The sequence below is a fragment of the Panthera pardus genome, unplaced genomic scaffold, assembly GCF_024362965.1.
Source record: "Panthera pardus isolate Hobbes unplaced genomic scaffold, ASM2436296v1 HiC_scaffold_11, whole genome shotgun sequence".
Lineage (NCBI taxonomy): Eukaryota > Metazoa > Chordata > Mammalia > Carnivora > Felidae > Panthera > Panthera pardus.
The window spans coordinates 41,934,560-41,958,309 of NW_026526666.1; the positions used below are offsets into that span (position 1 = coordinate 41,934,560).

The window sequence follows — 23,750 nt, forward strand, 5'->3', positions numbered from 1 at the left end:
CCACTAATAATTTTATCTACTGATGAGTATTCCCTGAATCAATGATTTCATTACAGGTTGCAAAATGGCAATTTAATCATTCTAGGATTTCTTTTGAGGGACTTTTTCAACATCACTCTATAAATGAATCATAGAAAAAGAAAGTGGTTCAGGATCTGTGATGTGATAAATGTTGAAACCAGTACTAACTTGGTGCTCCTGTGGTCAGTTGAGATCCCAGAGATTAGTATCTATGTACTGTACCATCCCTGGAGGATGAATGGAGGATCATGAAGGAATGGGGGGATCATCTGAATAATTGTTATAATTCATTTATCCTTTTCAATATTTCCAAATCTTTCCTTTGCTAAATTAGACTGTTAAGAGTTTCTTACCTGGGCTATGCTGTTGCCCTCTTTCAAGCTTAATAGAATTGCCTTCAGCCTAGGTGGAGAGATGTTGTAATAAAGAGTCCCACAAAATTAGTTGTTGGATTTACTGTAAAGATGCTGTTGAGGATACAGTTCACTATATGACATAATCTTGTTTTGATAAATTGTGGGACAAATTTATCTTTGATCTTAGTACTGGGAATAGTAATGCCTCCCCTGAGCAACTGGTTTGTTATCCTATGGATGCTGACACTGTCATAAATGATCTTGTTTTTCCTTGTTACAAGGTATGCCAGAATTGAAGCAGTGCTCAGGATCCTAGAATAGGTATTTTTGTGCATTATTTTACTTCAACTTTCCCATTTTAATCATTTTAAATTTGATTTTGTCTATTGTATTAATTTTTTTTTGGTAAGCCCCATACGTATTTTTAGAAATAAGCAAGGATAATTTAAAATTTTTTTTTAAAGAATGTTTATTCATTTTTGAGAGACAGAGTGCGAGTGGGGGAGGGGCAGAGAGCGAGAAGAACACATAGAATCTGAAGCAGGCTCCAGGCTCTGAGCTGTTAGCACAGAGACTGATGCAGGGCTTGAACTCAAGAACCTTGAGATCGTGACCTGAGCCGAAGTCAGATGCTCAACTGACTGAACCACCCAGGCACCCCAAGGATAATTTTTAAAAATATGCCAAATATACTGGTTTTTTGGGCACTGTACAACAACGTCTTCCCCACTAGTCAGTAAGCACCAAACGGATTTGTCTTGTTCACTCCTGTGCTTACCACAGTGTATGGCACAAAATCTGTAGCTGGTAAATTTCTGTTAATTAATGTTGATGGCTCTCTTTCAAGTTACCTTCTCCCTGGTTTTGGAGGTACTATTCTATCCCAGTTTTTCTTTTACTGTTCTTGCCTCTTGCTTCTCCTCTGTAGTTGTCCTTTTTTTTTTTTTCCTTTGCCTCCAAATGTTTGAATTTCTCAAGGTTTTGTTCTACATTTTCAATTCTTCTCATTCTTTGTGCTCTTCCTGGATAATTTAAACCCAGGTTTCAGTTTCTGTTTGTATGTTGAAGACTCACAAATCTGTACCTGTAGTTATGACCTAGGGCTTGCATCCCAGATCTATATATTCTACTGACTCCTAGGCAGCTTCATTTGGATGTATGAGTTAATTCAAATTCAGTATACCCTAATGGCAGACATCATTTCCTCCCCTAAACCTGCTCCTACTTATGGTATTTCCTATGGTCTTCAGTGACACCTCCATCTCTCTGGTCACACAACCCAGGAATCCTAGACTCCCTTTTAACATACTAAGAAATTCAATCAGCTACCTAAATCTTGGAGATTTAGCCCCCCAAATAACCTAGATACATATTTGGATATAAGGGCATTTATCAAACCAATCATTTGTAATAGCAGGAAAGTAGAATAGCCTTAATACCCCCAAAGAGAAAAACGTTTAAATAAATTATATAACCATCTCCGAACGATATGACATGGAAAGCATGAGCTAATGAAAGTGATTAGGATACATTTCATATTTTATGTATACCCACAGTAAAAGAAGCAGCTTATTTCTGGTGGTAGTAGTTCTGTGTTTTTAGGGGCCTTTCCATCAACCTCTCTCTGTGTAATGTTTTATACCTTCTGCCTAACTCCTAAATGCACATTCACACTTTTGGTTTCATTCAGCCTAGATGTTATTTCCTCAGGAAGCCTTCCCTTTTTCTTCTATCTAAAGACCTCAGAACATGTACTTTGGAGCATATGGACATATTTTCATTAGTCACCTGTAATTTTCATTCATGGTGCTTATCAGTTTGAAACTTTTTTTAAAGTAGGCTTTACACCCCGAGTGGAGCCCAGTGAGGGGCCTGAACTCACGACCCTGATATCAAGACCTGAGCTGAGATCAAGAGTCAGACGCTTAACCGACTGAGCCACCCAGGTGCCTCTAGTTTTAATTTATGTACAGTATTTGTGTGATTCTTTAAAAATTAAAAAAATATATATATTTATTTTGAGAGAAAGAGAACAAGCAGAGGAGGGGTGGGGTGGGGGGAGAATCTCAAGCAGGCTCCACAATGTCAGTGCAGATATCATGAACCATGATATCATGACCTGAGCTGGTATCAAGAGTTACCAGCTCAACCGACTGAGCCACACAGGTGTGCCTGTATGATTATTTCTTGAATGTCAGCCTCCCTCCCTAGACTACAGGATCTGTAAGAGTAGGGTCTATGCTTGCTTTGTTTACTACTGTATCTCCAGCACCTTGTACAGCAACTAGCATGCTTATTGAATGAATGAATGAACTAACTACATAAATGGTTTTCTAAGCATGTTCTGAGGCAGTGCCTTAAAGGCAGGTATCAGTGGTTGCCAATTCCTAGGTCATTTTATTTGGATTAAGTATTGGATTCTGGCAGAAGACTATGTGTGTAAAAGGAATCCCAGTGCTCCAGTAAATATTGTGCAAATCCCTGAATTAGATGATCTTGAAGTCTCTTCCATCTTCAGTATTCTGTGATCCTAGATGAAAACAACCAAGAGCATATGGGATATATCATAATTAGGGAGTGACCTTCACTAGTGAGCTTGGCAGTGGTTTCTTTTTCTGAGTGCAAGAGAGCTCCTTTTCCCCCCTCTTAGATAATTGAAGATCTAAGGGGGGCTCTTATCCCTTTCTGCTTGGCCAGGATCTACACCCAGGCCTCGAATTTTCTCTCCTTGGCCATCTTCTTTACCATCAATGAACTAGTCTATCCCCCTCACCCCTTAAGTGCTTGCTCCAAAGACCCTAGAACCCAGCCACTTGGGGCTACTTGTAGTTCCCCTCTCACATTCCTACATACTCTCAATCATGCAGTTCCCTTAGCTGAGAATGGTCTTTTTTTCTCTGCTTTGCAAACTCATGCTGTAACCTGAATGCCAACCCTTGTAAAAAGCCTTTCCCAACCCTCCTCTGTTCCCACAATATTTATATCTCTACATAGAGCCTTCTGCAGTTCAAATTTATGCAAATTACATAACTCTCTAAGCCTATTTTCTCACCAGAAAAATGTGAATAGTGTCATAGGTTGGGCTCTCCAAGAAGCAGACACTTACGTGATTAGTGTGTAGATTTTTTTAGGAAATGCTCTTAGGATCATCATTTTTGAGGTTAGGGAAGAACTGGGCAGCGGAAGAAGTCAAGCAGTCATGTAGTCTTAATGGGATACAACAGCTGATACAAGTTGTTCTGCATATAGGATGATCCACTGGAATTATCCCAAGTTGAGGTGAGAGGGCCAGTCCTTCCAACAATCCTGATAGATACTATTAGTGGCTCTATATTGATCAGTCTTTGGATGTGGCCTCCTTGGGAAGAGGTGTGACACTGAGCAACACCAGAAGGGGGTTGACAGTTCATGGCTGTCTGTGGGCAACACTCCTGGCCGCTGGGTAATAAGTCCTTCATTTCTGAAGGGTATCTGAGAAGTACATTTTGGTGCCTAACATTAACAGTATCTATCTTAGAACATTGGAAGATTAAAATAGAATCAGTGATAAAAAGTACATAGCAGACTGCCTGCCACATATGACTCAAGAAGAGATGGTTGTTATGGTTATTATACATAGAACTTGGCTCTAAAACATATAGAGCAAGGTAGGGAAACCTTGTTTATTTTTGTGACTGTAGTCCTAGAATAGGGCCTGGAACCAATTAGGTTCAGTAAAGGCAAGTTGATGTGTTAATATAAAAATATATTTGTCACCTTTTGTCTGGAAGCAGATGTTATTTTGAGTTAAACTCTCAACTAAAACAAATAAAAAAGTCAATTCAACATTTAATGACTTACCAGAAAAAAAAAAATAAAGGAGGCACATACATTCATTTGCCTGGAAAAAAAGTTCCAAAGACAAGGAAAACAAAAGCAATGAAGCAGTACTTGACAAATGCGTAAGAGCTCCAGTTAAAATGGCTTCTATCACTGGATTTTATATTTTTGGAATATAATTTTCCTATAAACAGGGAAAATTGTAGTTCAGCTTTTCCACCGTTCATAAATGGTAGGATTGTCAATGGAACAATCAACCCAAAGGAAGTACTTATTTCCATCAATGTTTATTGGGCTTTATCTTCCTGCATGCCCAATGTAGTTTGTTGACATGTTTTATTATTTATTTATTTCTATTTATTTAAGTAATCTCTACACCCAAGGTGGGTCCTGAACACTGAGCCAGCCAGGCACCCCTAGGGACATGTTTTAACACAGTATTTATTAAACACTGCTTTGTGCCTGACACAGGTCCGGGGATATAGCAATGAGCAAAAGTTACAAAGTCCCTGCCTTTATGGATCTCACATTCTTGGTGGCAGGAAACCGACAAAGTCTGTAAGTGATAACCGTCGCTTAGAAATATAAGCAGGTGAAGAGAGTTAAGACTGGTGGTGCAAGTGTGCTCTTTTGGATACAGTGGCCTGGAAGCCTCATGTTGACCTTCGAGAAGGGACTTGAACTACGCATTGAACATCAACGAGTTAAAAGAAATCTGAAGAGTTCTATCCAGGGGGGAACAGCAAGCTGAAAGTCTGAGAGCCTGCGTGTTGTAGGAATAGCCAGAAAGCCAGAGGAGTGAGCGAGGGGGCTGTGTGTTTGGCGATGAAGTAGGCAGGAGCATATATAACATACAGCTTGAGACCACATCGCTAAGGGAGCCAGTGTGTACAAACCTTTCAAGAGACCACAGAGGGCACGATGAAGCGGACTTCCAACAGCGGAGCTACAGCGACTCCTTTCCTCTATGGGTAGGGCCAAGTTAGACTATAGTAGGGACGGAACTGGGTCCTGCTCTCAGAAGACCAACCCTCGCCCAGGAGCGAGGGCGGACCTCGGCGGCCCCCAGCCCGCCCGCGCTGCACGGGCCGCGGTTACCAGCAGGCGGTGTAGTGAGCTCGCCTGCAGCCGCCGACGCCCGCCCGTCCCAGCGAGAGAGGAGGGGACCGGAAGGAGCCGCTGGTGCTGCGGGAAGTGGCAGGAGCGGGAGGCGGGGACCCACCTGGAAGCGCCGCGGCGCCGCTGTCGAGCTTCCTGCGGCGGCCACCCGAGCAAGTGCCGTGGCGGGGGCAGAGAGCGGCCACGGCGGCGGCGCTTCCCCAAGTAGCTCACGGCGCCCTGCCCCGCGCGGAAGGTGAGCAGTCGCTCGGGGCACGTGGTGGGGGCCAGACGTGGGGTAGGGAGAATGGAGGAGGAGGGAACCCGGGGCACCATCGGCTTTGCGACCCGGATTTAGAGCCCAGTGCTGGGAGGGGGTGGGTTGGAGGCGACGGCGAAACCCCCACGTGGGGCGGGGGTGCGCGCGCACGTGTGCGCGGGCGAAAGGGGGGCGGGGAGGGCTCTTGGGAGGACGACCAGCGCGCGCTCGCTCAGTAGCTGCCCACGTGACGGCACGCCGAGACTCTCTTTCCACGTGACAGGCTGTGAGGCTGGTTGAGGCAGAGGGTTGTTGTGTCTGTGTGGTATTAACCGTGGTCGTTGGATGTTTTAGGGTTTTCTATCGCTTCTCCTCTCTACTAGGGGGGACAGGGTGAGAAATAAAAGGCGTAAAAGACTTTCTGCTATTTCCTTGTTATCCACGTTCTCAAGTCCCTTAATGAAGCACTTTCCAAGTTCCGAAATACCGATTTCACTGTACCGCCATGTTGGTTCCAGGGGAAACTCGCGAGATGCTAGTGGGTTTGTATCGCGAGATCTCTCGATTCTCGCGGGACCTTGTTGGCAGAGCAGTTGTCCTGGATGGCGAATCCTTGGGTTCCGGGGGCCTGGGACCCGCAACTCTTTCTACCAGGCAAGTTGTTAGGGAGGGGCCGGGGGCGAGTGCCTCTTGGTGCCGGGAGACGTGCTAGGTCAGCTTCCTTTAGTCTTGAAGGGAATACATTGACCTCATTGAGGCGACACGGTCCTCCTCCCCACCCCCTCGGGCGCTCCGCCACCTGCAGAAGCGTCTGCACCCCTCAGCCCCGGCTCCTTTTCCCCAGCGCAGTGATAGTTCCACCCCTCCGGCTTACTCCCTCGAAGTCCAGAGCCATGCTCTCGCAGTCGTGACGATTCCATAGGATAGCGTTGCTGTTAACTTTCAAACGTTCATGTCAGTTTTCCCCCTTGTTGCCATTTTCTAAAGAATTCCAGACCTGTTAACCATTCTGTCGCTTGTTTCTGCCGCAGTACCTTAGTCCACTGGTCATTTTCAGACGCTTAAAACTACTGCGCCTTTTATTTTTTCCTCTCTGAGCATCATTTACTCCCACTTACTTGGTCATTGATAACTTCCTCACGACTCTAACTTACTTTGTATGTACGATAACTTTTGGCAGTGTTTGGAAGGAGCCCTTATATCTCTGACAATAACTGATGTCAGAATAAAATCGTTCTTTTAATTTTGTGCGTGCCTATTAACTCATAATTATCGATATGATTTTGATTACTACTGTATTATGAGGTTGCCATCTTTGATGTTCAGGGATGGTTGTTTTAGGTCACATGGTTACAAGTAATAGTGGAATGTTTTAAGTCAAAATTTTAATTAAAACCAAACTCTTCATAAACTTTGGTATCAAAGTTTGAGTTCGGTTTTTCTTTAAATGAGTTTGACATAAAATTAATTTTTCTCCAACTTTCAATGTCTGAATCAGAAATAAATTTACAGTATACCTACTTTTCGTATTCTTGAGCCAAGTAATTTCATATTTCGTAATTTCGTATTCATGAGTCTTTGGATTTATTTGGTATTTGTAGTGGGGAGTTAATTACATAACTAATGAGATAACTAGTAATCCACTCAAAGTTTGTTTTTTTTAAAAAACTACAGAAGTGTCATTTGCCTTTACACTTGATACAGAGAAATATATACAGTAAAACGCTCCCTGTTACACTCTTGCTAAGTTGCCTTACTTAGTCTTAAATCTCTGTAACTACTCTTAGCAGTAGCTGTGTATTATTCCATGTATTTTTTTTTTTTTTTTTTTAAGGAAGAGGAGGAAGTGGAGTGGTGTTTTGAGATACACTATCACAACATTAGCAACCAGTAAAAAATTTTCTACTCCGCGAAATTTTCATTTAGTGATGCATACCTATTGTCTTGACAAATATATGCATATTTGCTTTAAAATAGATTTGTTTATTTCTTTATTTTGAGAGAGAGGGAGGGGTAGAGAGAGAGAAAGAGAGAAAAAATCCCAAGCTGGCTGCACCCTGGGAGCACCAAGACCAACACTGGGCTCAGTCTCTCCCAAACCATGAGATCATGACCTGAGCCGAAATCAAGAGTCAGACTCTTAATGCACTGAGCCACACAGGCGCCCAGACAAAAAAATTGTACAGATTTTTTGGTGGTTCGGTTTTATGACAGTATCTTGAGTGATAGCATTATTTTTGTCCTGGAGATTTAGTATGCTGGTAGCTTTGCACTAAAATAAAATAGAATTTAAAGAAATAAGTATGTTATCAGTTGAGCTTTATATTTTTATATTTAGTACTTGTGTTATACATTCACCCTTACATTTATGCTTATATTTTGTGATACTTACATATTCTAAATTATAACCCAAGTTTGTGTATAGGAATTTTAAAAAGTTACCAGCTCAGTTAAATAGTTCTGACCATGCAATTTACTGAGCTCAACAGTAGAGTGGTAGGTATATTATTAGTGAATACAGACAAATGTACATATACTCAGAAGTTGCAGCATTTTGTGATTGTTTTTTTGTACTTTTCCCGCAAACCTACTAGCAGTATTATTTATTAGTTACACAAAAGTATCTATTCTTCTTGGGCAGTGTGATTTTCTTTTGTAATTGTTCCAATTAGGAAAATTGGGGAATGAAAGTGAGTGTGAAGGGTGTGATGAGGGAAAGAGGAAAAGGAGACGTGGGAATGTGTAGTTTGATACTGAAATGGAATTGGAGAAGTTGCACAGAAAAAAGAGGATGGTAGAAGTTTGACAGGGCTGTGGTCCAAGACTAGGCAGATTCACGATGGTTGGAGGGCAATTTGAGTTGACTAGAATTTGGAATCAGTAACTTTAGTAATTTTTTTCTCTTAAAATTTTTAGACTGTTTCAGTCCATCTCAAAAATTGCTTGATATCATTTGTCATAAAAAATCAGCAATTGAGTTTGATACTTAATTGCAACTTTGTGAATTCTTTAGTTAGGTAAAGCCCTCTTGTTAAGTAACATTTGTTGAGTATATTTTATTATTTTTAGAAGTAAATTGTATTATTTTTAGAAGTAAATTTTATTATTTTTAGAAGGAAATTGTCAAAATGGCAATGGTCTCAAAGTTCACAATTTTATAATGGCCTTTGCACAGGGATCTACAAAGTTGTGCTTGGTATTTGGGCCTTTGGTAGTTACCATGTGTATCTGATCCTTGCGATACTGTATATATTTCTTACACTTTTGTAATTAATAAACTTTCTGGTAGTGGATCTTGGGAATACCAGTCTTTTAGAGATTAGTATTTATCTGAAATACTGGGTAGAAATATACTGAGAAAATCTAAGGAGGAAGAGGAATGTATTTTATATGGTTCGAGTTTGCTTGAGTAAAACTTAACCAAGAAATTTTATTTTCCTTTTCTCATTTATTAACTGTCACAGAAGTGATCTGAGAACTGATGAGCTGCAGTGATGAGAGGAAATTAATAACACTGATAATTCAATACTGATTGGGCCTCACTTGGATTTTTTTCTTAGGGCCTGATGCAATGCTAATTTCCATAGACCTATAACTTTGTAAACTATACAGTGTGATACCTATATTACATATTAATATACCAAGAATATAAATTTTATTTCTTAACTCTTCATGAACCAGTATCCAAGAGAGATTACCAGAAATTACTTGGCCAGAAATGTCAGTGAAAATATGTTGCAGGTGCTTTTTAAAAAAATCTATCTAGTTTCATAGGAAAATTCAGTTTGGATTTAACTACAAGGAGTATTTGCTGGAAGACTTTTTGGTTTTTAAAGTAGTATTTAATATAGATGTGGTACACATTGTGGTGCAAATTTCTGTAGTTAATACTTTGATAACTACTGTAATTATACTTTAAAAACATTGAACAGTGAGTATTTCCCAGAGCCTTAAGTGTTAACTTCCAATACCATGGAAGTATAGACTTTGCTATTTTATTTGAACTTATCCTTCTCACCTCTTTCTGTTTTTTTCTTTTTAGCTGTTCTTTCTCATTTAGGTAGATCTTTTTTGTATTGTCAGAGACCAGTGAGTTCAGTAACTTTTCTTGAGGAGACTCTCAAACTATTCATTATTATTAGAAACTCCGTTATATTTATGTTATATTCAGTAATTCAACAAACGTTTTTTGAGTGATAGTGATCTCAGCCATTTGAAACAGCATGGATTTCCTGAGCCATCAAAATAACTGTAAGCAAATACCATAAGCCTGTGGTCTTTATTCAGAAATTCCTAAGTGGAGTAAATAAGTTTTGCAGTCCCAACAGGATTGGTTATCTGATTTTTTAGCCCACAGATCATAATCCACAGGATTGGCCATTGGAGTTAGGCACAATGATTGCTGAAATGTAATTATGTTTCAAGGGAAAGGGGAGAAAAACTATTAAAAAATAGATGGAACTATTTTAGAAGAATAGAAGAATAGTGTTTTAAGGCCATTACATAGGGACATGCAGTCCTATAATCATTAACTTCAGAGGGAATCACAGTATTGCCAAGCAGTGTAGTACATGGTGTGTCACAGGATGACCTTAGTCATAAATAAACTTTTATTCTATGTACTGTGTTTAAGGAAGTAAGAAACTGGTGTCTTTTTAGAAGATTATTATAAGGGTAAGCATTTTCAAAGCTTTGTTAATTAATGCATTTCAGTTTTCTGGAGAATTGACCTATAGAACTCAACTGATGATACCAAATAAAAATGATGCTGTTGTGTATGACATTTCCTGTGTTTTATTTTATTGCATTTCTCTATTTATTAATTTCATTATTTATTATTTCAAGGGATTACCTCCCAAATAAGGCTCTATTACATTTAATATTTGATATCAGTGATTACCAGTTGTCTAAAGACTAGCATCTTTATTAATGAAGGAATATTCAAAGCAAATAATTAGAAATAGTAAATGACCAGTTTGTATAATTAAGTTCTGTAGTAAAAAAAAAATTTTTTTTAATGTTTATTTATTTTTGAGAGAGAGAGACAGAGTATGAGCAGGGGAGGGGCAGAGAGAGACACACACACAGAATCAGAAGTAGGCTCCAGGCTGTCAGCCAGAGCCTGATGCAGGGCTCGAACTCACAAACTGTGAGATCATGACCTGAGCTGAAGTTGGATGCCTAACTGAGCCATCCAGGCGTCCCTATAGTTTTATTTTTTATTTTTATTAAAAAAATTTTTTTTAATGTTTATTTATTTTTGAGACAGAGACAGCATGAACGGGGAGGGCAGAGAGAGAGGGAGACACAGAATCCGAAGCAGGTGCCAGGCTCTGAGCCGTCAGCACAGAGCCTGACGCGGGGCTTGAACCCATGGACTGTGCGATCACAACTTGAGCTGAAGTCAGAAGCTCAACCGACTGAGCCACCCAGGTGCCCCTATAGTTTTTTTTTTTTTTTTTTTTTTTAAATGTTTGTTTAATTATTTTGAGAGAGAGAGAGAGAGGGGGGTAGGGGCAAAGAGAGAAGGAGAGAGAATCACAAGCAGGCTCCGTGCTGTTGGTGCAGAGCCTGATGCAGGGCTCAGTCTCACAAACTGTGAGATGATGTGAGATCATGACCTGAGCCAAAATCAAGAGTTGGATGCTTAACCAACTGAGCCACCCAGGTGCCCCTTTAGTTTTGAACCGTGAAGTTGAGTCTCCATCCTTAGCACTGATGAGTTTCCTGAGGAGAGAACTGTTTCATTTTGTAGTGGATTTTCTTTGTTGCTTTGCTTCCCTTTACAGTTTCTTTTAATATGTTAATTTAAACTGTGTGTTCTGTTTATTGGTAGAGTAATGGTAGATAGTATTTGATTTAGGTATAAAGTGTGTTATGTGGTATGTTTTAATGACTTTAATGACTGGCTTGAGGATTTTAAATGTGAGGAATTAATATCACCATATTAAAATTTTGATATATTTCTTACATTATTTTAAAAACGCATCTTTTATATACTTGTGGATAAAACATTTAATTCCATGTTTTGCTTTCTAACCTAATGTTGGGTAACATTTTTCCATTCTCACAATGAGTCTTCATAACCATAATTATAAATAGTTGTATGATGTCCCATGTGTTGATGTATCATTCCCCTATCCTGAATTTTTGCATATATAAATAACAGTGTGAATAACATTTATACATAAGATATTTTCTTGTGTATAGTATTATCTTCTAGTATATTGCCAACACCAGAAGTGATTTTTAAGTATATTTTTAAAGGCTTATAAAACCTATTCGTCATACTATCAAAAGGATCAAATTATGTTCATGTTGAAGTGGCTGTTACTCTATACTTCTACATTAAGGATTATTTATAAAAACTTAATAGAGTATAAGTTATACCACTTTTTTCTTAGATTACTAAGGTGAAACATTATGCTTAACAGATGTATTTCATTTATGAATTAAGATAAACAGAATTTCAAAATTAATGTAAGTAACCAAATCTTTTGACCTAAGTTTGTTTGTTCACTTTTGAACTTCTGAAATTGCTTCTCTGGAAATGTAATAAATAAACAATACTGATTTAATACTGTCTCTTTTAGTTTTTCTAAGTTAGATTAAATAAATTGAACTTTTTACCTCATCTGATATTGGTGTGAAGTGAGAATATAAATGTTTTTCTCCAAATTGGTAATTGTCTCAACTCTATTAAATAATTTTTATTTTCTCATTGTTTTGTGTTTCATTTTTATATTTTAAATGTTTTTTATTTCATTTATTTTTACCCCAAACTTAAAAAAATATTACTATTGATTTTTAGATGATTCTTATGACACATCTTTCTTTTGATCTGGTGTCTTTTTATTGTGATACTTGTTTTTGTATTGATTTTTAAGAGCACTCTACAAATTGAGGATAATAAAGCTTATTCTGTACAAAAACAGTGTTTTATAACTCTTTTTCTTGTCAGCCAAAATTTGAAATTCTTTTCCCATACCACAGAATTTAGTAGGATTAAATGAAGCAATTTCTCCTTTCTTGAATGGACAAAATATGAAACTACTTAAGAGTACTGTATTAGAGGCTATACAGAGAAAAACTACTTCGGTAAATTTTTGTGGAATTAGAGAATTAAACTGCTAAGGTCAACAATTTAGGATGTGTGCTTAAGGTGTTTTCCTTTATTAAATAGCAATGTGTAGTTTGACATCATTATTAGCCTCCAGTCTATTTAATGAAAAAGAGCTAATTGGCAGTTCTAGAAATTAAGTTACAGAATCACAATACCTTTTTTCTTCAGTTGTTAAGAACAGCAGTATGGCACATTTACTGACATTTAGTAATGAATACTCTAAGAAATTCCAGGTGAGCATTAGTGAGGGCATAATTCATGCCAAGGAGAACATTTTTAATATTGAAAGTTCTTATTGTTTATGAAGGTATGGTTTTTTTCTTTACAAAATAATTATCCAAGATCTTAAAATAATTTTTTAAAGAAGGGAGATATTTTTACCTATTTACACTTTAAAACTGTGGAGGCTCCAAAGTTACTATTTTATTAAGTAATGACTATCATGTTCTGTTGTTTACAGATTGGTGTGATTACATTAATGCTAGGAAGAAATACCAGATTAACTTTCTAAGTGTGGAATCATAATAAATATTTGAAAAAATGTGTGTCCTGTGCTTGGGGATCCCATAAAGAGAATTGCAGGTGAATGATGGGATGAAATTTCTTTCTACCTTGGATCTACCTTGGGATGCGATTTAAAGGGATTGAAACATAATTTATACCTTTTATTACTATCAGAAGGAATTCTGCTTACTTCATAAGGGATAAGTTGATTTTACAGAATGGCACTGAACTAATCCAGGAAATAGTAGTTGCTAATTGTAATCTGGCACTCATTTATACTTTTCTTACTAGTTTTTAAATTTTTTTAAATTGGTCAGAAGCTTAAGGAAAACCTATCCTGCAGTTCATATACACTTTCCCATTAGAAAGCAGATTTATTATGTTTCATAAATAAGGTGGAATACTGCTTTTTTCTAGGTTGATGGTATTATACAGGGAGGTGCCAGGATTTTTTTCTTCTGAGAAAGATGTGTGTATTTGTGAGATTTATTTAACTGATAGCCCTTAAGGAACTTTGTGATACTTCTCTGTCTTTACTCACCCCAAATTTGTAATTCTTGAAGTTTATTTTTTTAAATAATCTCTACACCCAACCTGGGGTTGGAACTCACAACCCTGAGATCATGAGTCACATGCTTTTCTGACTGGGGCAGCCAGGTGTTCCTGTAATTCTTAATCTCAACTGGCTTCACTAAAAAGAAATTTTAATGTTTGTGTTTGCAGTAAATGTTTCATTTTCTGAGAGAGAAATGTCCTTTATTTGCTCCCTGCTTTTAAATAAATGTAAATATGATTGTAGTATAATATATACAAAGTTCTCATAAGTGTATATAGCTCAGTGACTTTTTTTAATTTTTTTATTATTATGTTTATTTATTTTGAGAGAGAGAGAGAGAGTGCGAGTGGAGGAGGGACAGAGAGAGAGCGAGGGAGACACAGAATCTGAAGCAAGGCTCCAGGCTCTGAGCTGTCAGCACAGAGCCGGATGTGGGGCTTGAATCCATGAGTGTAAGATCATGACCTGAGTCGAAGTTGGATGCTCAACTGACTGAGTCACCCAGGCGCCCTGGTTCAGTGAATTTTCAAAATGTAATCCTACCTGTGTATTCAGTACTAAGAAGCAGCACGTTATCAGAATCTCAGAAACTGTCTTGTGTTGTATTCTGGTGATTAACACTACCCCATCCCATGGGAAACCACTCTTTTGATGTCTGGTACTATGGAATATTTTTGTCTGTTTTAGAACTTTAATTTTATCAGCATCATTACATTTTTACCATGCTTTAGAAATCCTAGAACTTAGTGTAATTTATACGTGGAGATTTCAGCTCTTTGACTTAGACATTTTCCTCATCGCATTCATGATTTTAAGAACTCTTAGGGGTGCCTGGGTGGTTCAGTCGGTTGAGCATCGGACTTCGGCTCAGGTCATGATCTCGCAGCTTGAGAGTTTGAGCCCCCTGTTGGGCTCTGAGCTGTCAACACAGCTTTGGATTCTGTGTCTCCCTCTTTCTCTGTTCCTCCCCCTCTTGCTCTCTCGCTCTCTTGCTCTCTTGCTCGCTCTCTCAAAAATAAATAAAGATTAAAAAAAAAAAACCTCTTAGAAGGGGACATCAAAGAAAATCCTTGCTTTCTTGCTTTCAGATAAGTTAGTAGACCCTTTCAGTGTTTTAGTGGAACTTGGGCAAAGAGGATACTTTTAATTTCTGTCACTGATTGGCCTGCAGTAGTACTGCAGCACCCCCCCCCCCCCACGCTTAATAATTTTGTTTTGAACATTTTGGTATAGCATTCCTGACTAGCTAATGGCTTTTTGGACTTTTATCCTATGAATTGGCAGCTTTCTTTTCATTCTTTGAATTCCTTTCAAGCAGTGATTCCTATTCTAGTTTTTATGACAGACACCCTGTGGTATCCTCTGTTATTTTAAAGAATATTGTGAGGGTCCCGCTCCCCAAGAAAAACGTCCCAATTTGTTTAAGCCATTTTAATTTTAAGATACTTATTGTATATTTATGAACAGTGTAATGTTGTGGTGTGCATATTATAAAATCAAGTTATAGGCTATTAAAAAACGGAAAGCTAAAAGCCTTTTACCTAGTTTATATCCCCTTTCAGGCAGGCTTCAAGTGTAAGTGCAACTTTTTTTTTCTGTGTATTTTATTTTTAATTTTTTAAATTTTTAAAATTTATATCTAAATTAGCATATAGTGCAACAATGATTTCAGGAGTAGATTCCTTAATTCCCCTTACCCATTTAGCCCAGCCCCGCTCCCACAACCCCTCCAGTAATCCTCTGTTTGTTTTCCATATTTAAGAGTCTCTTATGTTTTGTCCCCCTCCTTGTTTTTACATTATTTTTGCTACCCTTCCCTTATGTTCATCTGTTTTGTATCTTAAATTACACACGAGTGAAGTCATGTGATACTTGTCTTTATCTGACTAATTTTCCTTAGCATAATACCCTCTAGTTACATCCACATAGTTGCAAATGGCAAGATTTCATTCTTTTTGATTGCCGAGTAATACTCCATTGTGTGTGTATATATGTGTGTGTATATATATATATATATATATATATATATATATATATGCACACATACACATCTTTATCCATTCATCCCTTGGACATTTGGGCTCTTTCCACACTTTGGCTATTGTCAATAGAGCTGCTATAAACATTGGGGTGCGTGTGTCCCTTCGAAACAGCACACCTGTATCGCTTGGATAAATACCTAGTAGTGCAATTGCTGGGTCATAGGGTAGTTCTATCTTTAATTTTTTGAGGAAACTCCACACTTTTCCAGAGTAGCTACACCAACTTGCATTCCCACCAACAATGCAAGAGAGATCCTCTTTCTCCGCATCCTTGCCAACATCTGTTGTCTGAATTGTTAATGTTAGCCATTCTGACTGGTGTGAGGTGGTGTCTCATTGTGGTTTTGAGTTGCATTTCCCTGATGATGAGTGATGTTGAGCATTTTTTCATGTGTCGGTTGCCCATCTGGATGTCTTCTTTGCAAAAGTGTCTATCATGTCTTTTGCCCATTTCTTCACTGGACTGTTTGTGTTTTGGGTGTTGAGTTTGAGAAGTTCTTTCTAGATTTTGGATACTACCCCTTTATCTGATATGTCATTTGCAAATATCTTCTCCCATTCTGTCAGTTGCCTTTTAGTTTTGCTGATTGTTTCCTTTGCTGTGCAGAAGCTTTTTATTTTGATGAGGTCCCAAGAATTCATTTTTGTTTTTTGTTTTTTTCCCTTGCCTCCGGAGACATGTTGAGTAAGAAGTTGCTGCGGCCAAGATCAAAGAGGTTTTTGCCTGCTTTCTCGAGGATTTTGATGGCTTCCTGTCTTACATTTAGGTCTTTGATCCATTTTGAGTTTATTTTTGTGTATGGTGTAAGAAAGTGGTCCAGGTTCATTCTTCTGCATGTCGCTGTCCAGTTTTCCCAGCACCACTTGCTGAAGAGACTGTCGTTATTCCATTGGATATTCTTTCCTGCTTTGTCAAAAATTAGTTGGCCATATGTTTGTGGGTCCATTCCTGGGTTCTCTATTCTGTTCCATTGATCTGAGTGTCTGTTTTTGTGCAAAGTGCAACTTTTTTATCACATAGTCTCCCTTTCCATTTTCTTTCCTACCCCTTCCATTTCACTTTTTTAACTTGAAAAAGGCATAATGAAAAAAAAAGGCATAATGAAAGATACATTATTGTGTTTCTCCACCTAATTTTTCTTTCATCTATGTCCCACAGTTAGCCTGGAAGATACACTTAATTTTCTTTATAAACTAATTTTGTTCATGGTCAGTCAGTAATAACTAAGGACAAGAATTTTATAAATGAGCTGTAACTGTTGAAATTAGGTGTTTTGTTCAAGAATAATGTAAGAATAGCATGCACCAACATTTTGGACTCTACTGAGCTTTTGTAGAAATTAAATGTTATACAAAGTTTTAGACTCATTTCTAAAGTTTTCTTTTTGCCTCGAGATTTTAAATGTCTGACTTTAATTTTTTTTTAAATTTATTTTAACGTTTATTTATTTTTGAGACAGAGAAAGACAGAGCATGAACGGGGGAGGGTCAGAGAGAGAGGGAGACACAGAATCTGAAACAGGCTCCAGGCTCTGAGCGGTCAGCACAGAGCCCAATGCGGGGCTCGAACCCACGGACTGCGAGATCATGACCTGAGCCGAAGTTGGACGCTTAACTGACTGAGCCACCCAGGCGCCCCTTAAATGTCTGTCTTTAGAGGAACATCCTGATATAGGAGAACATCTCTTGAAGAATGAAGGAGAGAGTAATGGACTTCTTTTAACTGTTACAGAGTTACCACTAAATTTGAATAAATGCTGTGGGGTTTTTTTTTGTTTTTTTGTTTTTTTTTTTACGTTTATTTATTTTGAGAGAGAGAGAACGAGAGAGAGAGGATGAATGAATCCCAAGCAGGCTCCACACCTGTAATACAGAACCCGATGCATGGGCTCATATCCACGAACTGTGAGATCATGACCTGAGCTGAAGTCCAACATTTAACTGACTGAGCCACCCAGGTGCCCTGAATAAATGTTGTTCTTACTTGGTGAATGAGTCAGGACATTTTCAGTTTGACTTAAGCCACATAGGTAGATGCTTTTCTTCCTGTAGTTAGCAAAATTTCACCAAGGAAATTCTGAGTTATTTGTAATGATAAGGCAGTGGTTCTGAGACTTTAACATGCATCATAATCATTTGTTTGTTTGTTTGTTTTAAATAATGGATGGCTGGGCTCTACCCCTTAAGAGTCTGATTTAGCAGGAGACCATACTTTGGAGACTAATAAATACTAGGGTATAGTCAGGGCACCCACCTCTAAATAATAAACCCACGCCCCACAAGTGTTTCTGATGTACGTTGTAGCTGAGAACTTTCAAGCAGTTGTTCTCAAAATGGGAATGGCACGATAGCATCATATGGGAACTTGTTACAAATGCATTTTCTCCCGGACTCTGGGTTGGAACCCAGAAATCTGTTTTAAACCAGCCCTTCAAATGATTCTGATGTGTCCTAAATTTGAAGAAACCTTCTTGTAACTCAAAAGTATCCTTCCTGGGCACTTGAACTTGTTAGAAATGCAAATTTCAGACCCTACCCAAATCTCCTGTATAACAATCTCATTTTAAGGAGAGTCCCAGGCATTTAAAATGTATATTGAAGTATGTATACAGGGTTGCTCTAGATGATTATTATAAAAGTAGGGGTGTTTGGCTGGCTTGGTTGGTGAAGCATGCGACTCTTGATCTTGAGGTTGTAGGTTTGAGCCTCATGTTGAGAGTAGAGTTTACTTAGAGTTTAAAAAAACAAAAACAAAAACACTTTCAGAAGAAATACATATTGGGGCATCTGGCTGGCTCTGTAGGTAGATCTTCAGGTTGTGACCTCAAGGCCAACTTTGGATGTAGAGATTACTTTAAACAAGCAAGAAAATAAAAACAAAGTAATACAAATTAAGTTACTGAACATTTGCTATGTGCTAGATGCATGTAAATACTCTATTCACTATTATTAGTCTTCTTAACAATGTAGTAAGGATGGTTACTGTTCTTAATGGGATATGAACCTAAACATTCAAACTCTGCTTTTGGAGTGAGGTGTTATAGGACCATTTATGTTGGTTTATATTTGTCCTTCCTTGTTTTTTCAGTACCATAGTGTATGTTGTATTCAAATTTTTTTGTATTCTATTTTACAATGACCTGAATTTTCTTTAAGGTCTTATGTTCCAGGACTGTTTTTGCTAAAATACTGTGTTTTAGATTAAAACAAAAACAAACCTGGAAGTAGATAAGATTTGAATACTTTTGTCTTTAAAAATACATTCTCTTAAGTTTATTCATCAAGGTTACAACTTATCCGAATTGTTCTCTTACACATTTTGTCCTTACATGTAATTTTAACGAGGCAGCCCTTACTGGTTAGGGTTTCAGATGAAATTTTGCACAGTGGGAAGTGTCCTATATTCAAGGACTATATTTGTTTATTAAAGACCACCACAATGTAGTTCAGCACCTCGAGTCCCCATTGTGCTAAAATTGAACTTTTGGGTTCAATTTCAAGTAGGACATGAAGATTTCCAGAGTAGGAGACCTAAATACTGGTCTTAATTTCAAGGTAGTATAAGAGAGGAACATTCTGGTCACTTTATTAATTACAGGATTTTTTTTTTTTTTTTTGGAGGGAGGATTTCTGCGTCATATTCTTCTAAGTGTACAATTCAGTGATTTTTAGTAAACTTACAGTGGTTTGCTACCAACTCCATAGTCCTGTTTTAGAACGTTTTCATAAGTCCAAAAAGATTTCTTTTGCCTAGTTTATTAAGTCATTCTAACCTTCAGCCTATAATAGATTAAAAAAAATCAGCTGGTATATTTTAGAAGTCCTTGAGTACAGTGCCAAACTACAGCATAGTAGTAAAAACCTGTTTATAAATCTTAATACATAACCCTGTTTTTACTTTTAAGAAACTGAAAAAAATACTATATTAAGTCAATTATTCTAGTTGAAAAGATTAAATATCCCTTCACACATCCTTCCCTGGTAAAATGGTTTGTGTACTTGTTTTCTTTTCCTGTAATAGTTGTATATTTGCATGGCTTGCTTCCTTCTCAGGTTCAAATGTCACCTGGTGTAGAGAGGTTTTTTTTTTGAAGAGGGAGTTTCCAGGTGGTATCATTTACATAGACTTCTGTGTGAATGGTGCTCACTGATGTTACCTTCATTATGCCATCGAAAATAGCCCCCCTCTACACGTTTCCTTGGTTTTATTTTTCTTCATAGTAATTATCATCACTGGTATTTATTCTCTTCTTCTCATTAAATTATAAGATTCATGAAGATTGAAATTATGTTTTATTCAGTGATTTAGTCTCAGTCTGGAATGATGCCTTGTTCATGGTGGATGCTTAGTGACTGCTAAATGAATGAATTGAAAATATGAAATACTTGCAACAATGTTGGACACTAGGAAAATGCTCTTTGAAAAAAAGAAAATGCTCGTTGAATTCTTAGCTGTTAGTACTACAGCTGCTTAATTCTTTATACATTTAATGTACTGGATTTTATTTTATTTTTTAGCACTTTATATGCCTTATGGAGTGGTATAAAATTTCAGTAAGCAGGACTTGTTTTGAATACTTAAAACTCTTTTAAAGTTAAATAAAATTTGTAAATATAGTGAGTCACAAGTTCTTTTAAACATTCCGGTATTGCTTATTAACCAAACACACTTAAGTCTGTCAGATTCTATAGAGTTAAAATTCTCCTAAACATGACAAGAATGTAAAAAGATATATAGAATAGTTTTAAAACCTAACATAGACTTACTAATATTGTGAGTTTGACATACTTAATTTCAGTATTTAGTTCTAGTTCGTGTTGAAGGTTGGTAGTCACTTAAGGAAAAACTTCTGTTGTCTTGAGCAGGTTGAATTTTCTGTGACACCTTTATGACCACAGATCAGTTACCATCTCCTCATCTGACTCTCAGACTAATCAGTTACCATCTGATTATCAGCCTAACACTGGCCTTGGAAGCTGCCTTTTGTCCAGGTGGTTTTTCTTAAACCACGGAGAGGCACATTGAAATCTCATCCCTATGATAACTGGAACTCCGCCCTTTTGGTTTCTTCTGAATTCAAGTTTAAGGCCTTTTGTAAATATTTTGTAACTGCTTTTTAACTCCATTGCCTGAACAAGGTTATAAACCCCACCCAAGTTGCTTCACCACTTGATTGGATTCCAAGAATCCTTTTCTACCTATCTGGCTAATGCTGCACAGGTTTTAGATCGTGTAAGTGATACAAAGGAACTAAGAAGTGTTGATAGCTTTTGTTAATTTGGGATGATTCCAGGTGTGCCTGGCTGGCTCAGGTAGAGCAGGAGACTATAGATCTCAGGGTTGTGAGTTCAAGCCCCACGTTGGTTGTGGAGCCTACTGAAATTAATTTCTGGTGACTCAAAGTATGTTACAGGGCTAGAAACAGACATAAAATCTTCTTTTTAAAAAAGAAAATAGTGGTTTTTGAAATCATTTTCCATCGTTGGAGGTAATGTAGAAAGGTACAGGCTAGCTTATCAGCATTAAGAACATTACATTAAGAGGCATAAAATAACCTTTTTAAAAAAAGTTTATTTATTTATTTTGAGAGACAGAGAGAGAGAGAGAGAGAGAGAGAGAGAGAGAGAACGAGAGCAGGGGAGGGGCAGAGAGAAACAGAGAGAGAATGCTAAGCAGGCTCCCTACTCTCAGCACAGAGCCCAACAGAGGCTCAGTCTTATGAACTGGGAGATCATGACCTGAGCTGAAATCAAGAATCTGTTGCTTAACTGACTGAGCCATCCAGGTGCCTCCAAAATAACCATTCTTAAAAAGTGTTAAAGGGCACCTGGCTCAGTTAAGCGGCTGACTCTTGGTCTTCCTGGTCTCAGCTCAGGTCGTCATCTTGCGGTTCATGAGTTCAAGCCCCCTATCGGGCTTTATGCTGCAGTGTGGAGCCCGCTTGGGAATCCCTCTCTCCCTCTCTCTCTGTTCCTCCCCTGCTTGTGCGTGGACACTCTCTCGCAAAATAAACTTAAAAAAAAGTGTTAAAAAGGGGGGGGGCGCCAGGTTGGCTCAGTTGGTTGAGCGTGTGACTCTTGATCTTGGGGCTGTGTGTTGGAGCCCCATATTGGGTGTGGAGATTACTTAAAAAAAAAAAAAACTTTAAAAAAGTGTTCAAAAGGGATCAGTGTCAAACTTAGAGATATATCTAAAAAGGCTATTTTTGTCCTTGTCCTTTTTAATATTTTTATTAATGCTTTGGAAAAATATGCAGTTGTGTTTGTAAAATTTCAGAACAACTCACTGGCAAGGGTAGGTATAACGTGGAATTCAGATAGAAAAATTCTATGAGCAGAATTCTGTTCAATTCACCGATATTAAGGCACTGTACTAAGAGAATAAAAAAAGAATTGCACTGCTTGTATAAGGAGCCTATAATCAAGTAGGGAATATAGACACACCCAACTATACATTATAAAATCTGTGCTAGAAGAATTAAGCCTTATGGGAGCAAAAGAGGGAGAAGTTAATTCTGATGGATCATTGAATTGGGCTTTGAGGAAGAAGGGTTTTCCATTGAAGATGGAGAAAATCATTGTGTCTTTTATTTATTTTTTATTTGGAGGACTGAAAAAATCAGAATCAGCTGGATTTATTAAGACAGGTATAATATTGTGAGCGGATAAAGAATAGATTGTAATCTCAGACTAATCAGTTGTTCAGCTGAATCCTTCAGTTGTTCAAGAAGGATGACAGTGGCTTGAACTGGAGCAATAACAATAGGACAGAAAGAGAAGTAGACTGTTCTTTTCAAGACATTTTAGAAGAAGAATAAGTAGTTTGTTGATTGTATATTGGTGGGAAAAGGGAGAGCTCAGATGTCTTAAAATTTTTTACCTTGGGTGATTAGATATTTTTCATTGAGATTGTTGACATAGGGAGGAGCTAATATTTTGGGGGTTGGAAGAAAAGGACTACAGATTTGTATTTGTTGAATAAAAGTAGAGTCTAGAGATTGAGACCTCAGATTATGACATACTGAAGGTTGTGATGGAGTTTGGGGCTAGAGATATAAAACTTCATAGTTAAAATAATCTGAATTATAATAATGGTTTTACCTGGGGAGAGAGGATAAGAAATGGACATGCACATTTTGGGGGGTGCAGAGAGCAGTCACAATGCCTGAGAAAATGATAGGGAGGAGACTTGGAAAATTGATTTCAGAGGTTAGAGGAAAACTGGAAAGAAATGGGGATCAAACAGAGATGGAAGTTTCAAAGTGAAGAGGGAACTGATGACTTGGTTAAAAGATTCTGAGGGATTTAAATGGTGTAGGGACTGAGAAGAAAAACCTTTACATTTGGGGGAAGAACTAGTTGGATTTGATAGGGACTTTTACTTTTAGGAGTTTGATTTTGTATAATCTCAGGGATCCAATAGTTTGTTGCTTTGAAAAGGAAAAAACAAAGGAAATACCAGGCCGCATTGGTCTCTGTTGGTATATCTCTACTATAAATTTAGTTTTCTGGCTTTTTGTTTATACTACTGTTAGTTTCAAGTGTAATTAACTTTAAAAAAAATTTAACATTTATTTGTTATTAACAGACAGAGACAGAGCATGAGCATGGGAGGGGCAGCAAGAGGGGGAGACGCAGAATCTGAAGCAGGCTCCAGGCTCTGAGCTGTCAGCGCAGAGCCCGACGTGGGGCTCGAACTCATTGACCAGAGCCAAAGTCAGACGCTTAACCCACTGAGCCACCCAGGCGCCCCAAGTGTAATTAACTTTTAAAAACTTTTTCGTTTAAGCATAACACATACACGCGTACAAATGTAAAACATTATCATAACTAAGTGCATAGCCTAGTGAGTTTTCAGAATGTTGAACATTCCCCAAGTAACCAGCAACTAAAGCAAGAAAGAGAACATTAGCAGTACCTTCTAGTCACTTTCTACTTCCCCATCCCAGGGGTAGACTTTATTCTGACTTTT

The 23,750-nt window shown here is 37.9% G+C and overlaps 1 protein-coding gene across 4 annotated transcripts in view; it reads left to right on the top strand.

Moving 5' to 3' along the window:
• The first annotated feature begins 5,435 nt into the window (after positions 1-5,435).
• ZZZ3 (zinc finger ZZ-type containing 3) overlaps positions 5,436-23,750 on the top strand; it is a 101,193-nt gene continuing 82,878 nt past the window's right edge. For all 4 annotated transcript variants that reach the window (XM_019413865.2, XM_019413867.2, XM_053893699.1 and 1 more), the window contains exon 1: positions 5,436-5,550. The gene's annotated coding sequence lies outside the window, so the exon portion shown is untranslated. The remainder of the gene's footprint in view (positions 5,551-23,750) is intronic.